Here is a 6,380-nt window from a genome sequence, read left to right as displayed (position 1 = left end):
TCCTCCTCCTCTTCCTCGTCGTCCTCCTCCTCCTTCTCTTCCTCGTCGTCCTCCTCCTCCTACTCCTCTTCCTCGTCGTCCTCCTCCTGCCGGGTCAGGTGAGTGAGTCAACCGGCATTCAAAATTCATGCACCGACTCCACTCCCTCGCGCACTCCTCCATCCACCGACTCCAGTCCCCACTCCACGCACTCTAACCTTCCTTTTGGTTCTGCTACTCTCCCTCAGCCTCATCCGCCACTGTTAACTCCATTATTATTATTGTTATTAATATTATTATTATTAAGAGAAAGAAAGGAGAGAGGAAATAGTGAGAGTAAAAGAGAGGGGGAGAGAAGGAGAGAAAGGATAGGGTAAAGAACAAAGAGAAGGTACAGAGAAGGAGGAAAAGGAAGAGGAGGAAAAGGAAGAGGAGAGAGAGAGAGAGAGAGAGAGAGAGAGAGAGAGAGAGAGAGAGAGAGAGAGAGAGAGAGAGAGAGAGAGAGAGGAGGGTAGGAAAGAAAAATATAAAAAGTCTGGTCTCTATAATATAATTATGATTACAGTGCCGCTGCTATCACCCTAACTAGCTCACTAGCAACCCAACTATCTCTATTACAACCACAGCACGCCCCACCTCTTATCCTGGAATAGAGACCCTTCCGTGCCGATCGGTTCTTTCTCCTAGCTGCCGCCAGGTGACTTTATTCATCTCCGCTTCAGTCTTTAACAATTTCATCCTGGTTAACCGACTATTTTATTCAGACGGGAGACATACATATATATCGCAATGGACTAAGTCACTGTCACTTGTTACGTGCTAGCGGGGGTTCGAGTCCTTAGCTTGACCACGCATATATTACATACTGCCGCCAAACAATTTCATTGATTTCAGATTAAACCCTAACAGTTTGGGGTTTAATCTTTGTTATCCCAGACTATGGTAAGCCAGTAGATTCTAATTAGCATGAGCTTACTTAAATCAATGCGTTGAGTGACTTGCCTTAATTATTTTATTCTGGCTAACGAGACATTTCCATTCAGCTGGAGAGGAAAAGTTCCCCTTTTAAGAGGGTAGGCCCTCGCAATTTTATTCAGCTTTGACGAAACCCCATGGAGCTTAGGATTAACCCTAAGGCACGGTTTGATGGACTTGTTTATAGTTTATGACTGTCTCCGCAAAAATCTGTCCAGTTGGATTCTCTATAATGAAAAAATAATAATAATGACAATCATTACAATGGTAATAATATTGATGATAATAGTAACGAAAATAATAATGATGAATTATAATAACGGTAAAAAAATAATAATAATAACAACAATTATAAACCTTTTACCTATACATTTTATATTTCGGCGAACGTAGCCAAGCGAAGATTCCGTCACCCTACTGTCCCACAGTCTGCCCGTGCACCTGTCACGCTGGCCGTTACGAGACCGGCTGGCGAAGCGAAGCGAGGCGCTCAAGACACCCACAAGCGACCCGAGTTCAAACCCTGTCACTGACTAAAACGGTCGTTACTATTATTTTGTTCTCCGATATCTACTCCTTAGGATACCAGTGGTACTTACCCTAACCCTTGACTATGCCGGTAACCCTTACTCACCTTAACGCTTAATCGTGTTAAACAATAAACTACAATGACAAACCGCTTGCTGTAGTTTAACGAATATATATACACTATTTACAACATTACCTACAAATACTCTATACTCATTTTCATAAATATATAAATTGATTAATAAACAAATAAATAAGTAAATATAAAAATAACTTGGATCTACGTATACACATACAGTATATCCTTTAGGTGTTTAAGAAACTACACCAGGAGGCGCTGAGTACCTGCTGCTGAAGGCGTCACCTATGATGCGTTTCAGACTGTTGGGGCAAGTAATTAACAGTCACTGCTGGGAATCGGAGAGGAGTGCGGGATTCTAACCCGCGACCAAGCAAGCGCGAGACTCGCAACACGCAATTGCAATATGAAGAGTTGATAATTTTTATGTTCATATATTCCATTAAATTTTTATTTAAGCTAACGCCATCCTAAAAGTTTCAGTTCATAGTACTATTTTTAAGTCATCAGTCATGATTGCTATGTCAATAAGTCACTAAAATATTATATTGACTACAAAACTTATGCAATCAATACCCTAAGCACCCTTATCTAAAACCGTTAAATAGTATGAAAGCACACTAAAACTGAAAACAGTAAGCTCAAGTTTTATCCTAATGTGACGTCAATATTCTATAATTTGTTTGTGTTTTCTACCTTTAAACTTTAATGCTTTAGCAATTGTGTCTTGTGATGACGGTATTCTCAATCAATATCTTCACATTCCATTCTCACTAGTTACTCGCAATGTCACATTATTTCCTTTTTAACAGATTCTTACAAAGATTGGTGTATAATTTTTGTTAATAACTAAAAACAAGTGTGAATGAACTTACCTGTAAACTATGTATATATCCAGTTTTCTACGCATAAAAAACACGATCCACCTTAAGTCACACTCTAAAGTATTTGTAAAGTTAACAGTAATATCCGAAAATAGTTCCTTCTTCGTTAAAAACTTTTGCACTTCACGTGTTTATCGAAAACCACAACTCAGTAATACACTCCACCTCTCACTTCTTAGGCGTTCGTACCTGTACTAACATACTCATTCTCGAGGCAAGCGGGCGAGCCTATCCCGGAGAGCGGCTACCATGAAACGAGTCTATCAGTTTCCTTCTCTTGAATGTTGGCGCCGTTCGTATTAATTTTACCACAAATAACTATTTATTTCACATGTTGTAGGTTTGTATGCCGTATCTAATAATACGACAAATGGTATATTCTTAAATGTATTATTTGATCAATGTTTTTGAGTCTGGAAAGTCATGAAAACTTCCCCTGTGCCCATAGGAAAGGCGAGGAGTAAACAGGTGGACTGCGTACGAAACTCATCTTGGTATTCTGCATTCATTCACACTTGAAGAGGCCAACTATCAAGTCACATTTGCTATGCAGACACTTTAAATATACATGGTTATAAAATAATTCAAAACATTACGGAAGTTTCTCATCTTACAATGAGTAAAAAATATTGTGCAGTATATATTGTTTATATATTGTCCATCTTTCCTCGTTTTCCCTCACTACCGTACGTCTTCGACCGACAGTTGAGACTGGGGTCGATGATTGCCATACGTCGATCGTGAAGTTAACAAACAACCAAGTTCTATAGCATATATTTAAGTCGCAAATAGAACAATAACATATAATGACTCTGATTATACTATTACTAAAATGCAACTTATTAATGACAAACTAACCTTTGATGTAAGCTCAACGACTTAGATCGAAATAATCCGTTGGACTAAACTATGTGCCATCAAATTTAATTAAATTTATGAGCCATCAGTAGCAACCCAATTTCCTAGAAGTGGATGTACGGAATGACTTTTGTGGAGCACAAATAATCAATATTTTGTCTTTTAATTTATAGATCTGTAGTATGGCAACACTGCCATGGTGACCAGTTCTCAGTGTGGGTCAAATGGATTGCCAGCCCATCGTCGCATCAAATCAACTGTTCCCTTTAAAACTTTTGTGATTTTTTTTCGTGTTTGGATGATCAATTAAAAAAATATGAGGTTGAATGTAGTAAATGCAAATAATTAATGGTATCTTAAACACTCATCTATGAAAATGTAGACGAATAACCTTCTGAAGGCCATTTGTATGATATGTTTTATAATTAACTTTACTTAGTTCGATGCTAGAGCAACAAAAAGCTAAAAACATAGATATGTGTTGTGTTTTTCATACAATAGGATCAAATGGATTTTTCAATTAATTTGGTAATCATATAATCGGGCCGACACAACAATTATAATTGAATAATAGCTTGTTTTTATATATATGTCGGTCAAACAATTTTCATTTATTGTAATTGTTTACTAAAACTTTAAATCCGTCAGTTCCTGCCAGCCTCACCCAGACGGTCACCCTCCCTCTCACCCGCACCCTCTCCCTCTCAACCTCGCTTTAACGAACGCCTCAGACGACAGGCGTTATATCTCACAGTCAAGCGAACTTCATAGTTGTACGAAGTAACTTCACAGGTAGAAATCTAGACTAGTTTCTATTTTTCACACATACATCTCAATGTTGTTTTAATCATCGCGACTTAAAATCACGGTTTCATATTTCAGTATTTACATTCGTCCTTCATTTTTTTTCGTTTAATTTCGATTCTACTTTTTTCTCTCCAAATTCGTGATATATTTTCTTTTCTGTGTGTGTGAACGATCGAATGTTTTAGTGTTAGATTTCTTAATTACATGTTTGACTTTTTATAGACATTAAAACGTATAAGAGAAAATCTCTAAAACGAGTTTTTAGCACACGCATACATATGCTCTGAGCTCTCTTCAGGGAGGGTAATAGTTGTCGATCACAAGTCCAACACGTGATCGAAGACCATGGTGAATCACACACACACACACACGATGGCGCAGTGGTAGCGTTTGCGGCCGCCACTACGGCGGTCCGGGTTCGAATCCCGCCCAGGGCTGAAATAATTTCAGTATCGCTGCGCTGCGAGTCGTTACTCCAACTCTCGTGGGCGGGGAGTTGGGTGTGTGTGTGTAAGGTCACAGCATTACCCATAGATCGGTCATATATGAGCTAGCTCTCTTCCGAGAGGGAAATAGCTGTCGATCACGAGTCCAACACTTGATCCACACACACACACGATGGCGCAGTGGTAGTGTTCGTGCCCGCCACTACGGCGGTCCGGGATCGAATCCTGCCCAGGGCTGAAATAATTTAAGTATCGCTGCGCTGCGAGTCGTTACTCCATCTCTCGTGGGCGGGGAGTTGTGTGTGTGTGTGCGTGTAAGGTCACAGCATTACCCATAGATCGGTCATATATGAGCTCTGAGCTCTCTTACAGGAGGGAAATATCCGTTGATTACGAGTCCATCACGTGATCGAAGACCATGGTGAATCACACACACACACACATACACACACACACACACACATTGTCACGTTCCATGTACACAATATATTCCATCTTAACGTATACATACATTTCACCTTCCATTAGATTCTAAAGGAAGGTGAAACGTTCATTTCTTGTAGTCGTCCATAATCTGGGAATTCCGGGCATAGCAAACGGCGACATGACATCATCAGCCTCTGCATTTCATAAAAAATGTGACGGCGTGCTTTTTTTCATATATTTTGCAACCATTCCCTACTTTATTGGCATAAACATGTATTTCATATTATAAATAAAAATATTGTTTCATGCAAATGTTATTATATTTTTCTATTGTAAAATATGACCTTTGTGTGCGCATTAAAAAAATGATCGGGAGATGTCGACGATAACTTCTGAGATTTGTCGCATCATTTCTGCAGATAACGAAGATTCACTCTGAAATACAGTCACATCATTTTGGTTTCCTTAATTAAAAAAGTACACGCAAGCTAGACCCATTGTATATCGAAGGTCTCCAAGTTATCTTCAATCAGATAAACACATAACTGCATTAATTACAAAACTATGAGTGAAACAAGAAGAATTTTAGTCAAACAATTTGGTTACTACTGGATCCACAAAAACAATAGTTACCTATCAGTTTTCTGATATAGTTTACTATCTCTTTTCAAAAATTGAGAAATACATTTATGACAGATTATTTTGTGTTTTAGGATAGGGAATATGTACATAATTGAGTAGGTTGCTTTAGTTGAATATTTTGAACCTCATGTTCCCGTTCTAAGGCCAAAATAAATTTGCATTTATGCATATATAAACACACACACACACACACACACACACACACACACACGCACACACACATACATATATATATAAAATATATATATATGTATATATATATATATATATATATATATATATATATATATATATATATATATATATATATTGAGACATTCTGACAGGTTGATGTAAGCGGAATAGGAAACACAGGAGTCTTAGTCTTGAGTTTATTCCTGACTAGTTTCGCAGGTATGCTTTTTCAAAAGCATACCTGCGAAACTAGTCAGGAATAAACTCAAGACTAAGACTCCTGTGTTTCCTATTCCGCTTACATCATATATATATATATATATATATATATATATATATATATATATATATATATATATATATATATATATATATATATATATACACACATCAGACAAGATATCTTATTAGTAACCATTCGTAACCGTGCTCCTCTCATGTCTAGACAGATCCTACTTAATTCTAGATAATTTCCTTCGCACAACACCTGCAGATGCCGAGTCGCCTATTCCAAACACGCCTGCACACCCCTCGCCCCCACCACCCACCTGCACCTTTCTTACACTCGCGAGCACCTGCAAC

At 38.1% G+C, this 6,380-nt stretch overlaps 1 protein-coding gene across 1 annotated transcript in view; it reads right to left on the bottom strand.

Annotated features, from left to right (window-relative positions):
• Positions 1 to 2,624, bottom strand: part of ec (ubiquitin specific peptidase echinus) — a 414,276-nt gene extending 411,652 nt beyond the window's left edge. The window contains exon 1 of the mRNA XM_076176714.1: positions 2,437 to 2,624. The gene's annotated coding sequence lies outside the window, so the exon portion shown is untranslated. The remainder of the gene's footprint in view (positions 1 to 2,436) is intronic.
• Positions 2,625 to 6,380: the final 3,756 nt, after the last annotated feature.

The sequence above is a fragment of the Oratosquilla oratoria genome, chromosome 39 (assembly GCF_046742065.1).
Source record: "Oratosquilla oratoria isolate Oo_2021 chromosome 39, ASM4674206v1, whole genome shotgun sequence".
NCBI classification, from domain to species: Eukaryota; Metazoa; Arthropoda; class Malacostraca; order Stomatopoda; family Squillidae; genus Oratosquilla; species Oratosquilla oratoria.
The sequence above is the reverse complement of the archived record's forward strand: the minus strand, read 5'-3'. Positions and strand labels throughout refer to the sequence as shown.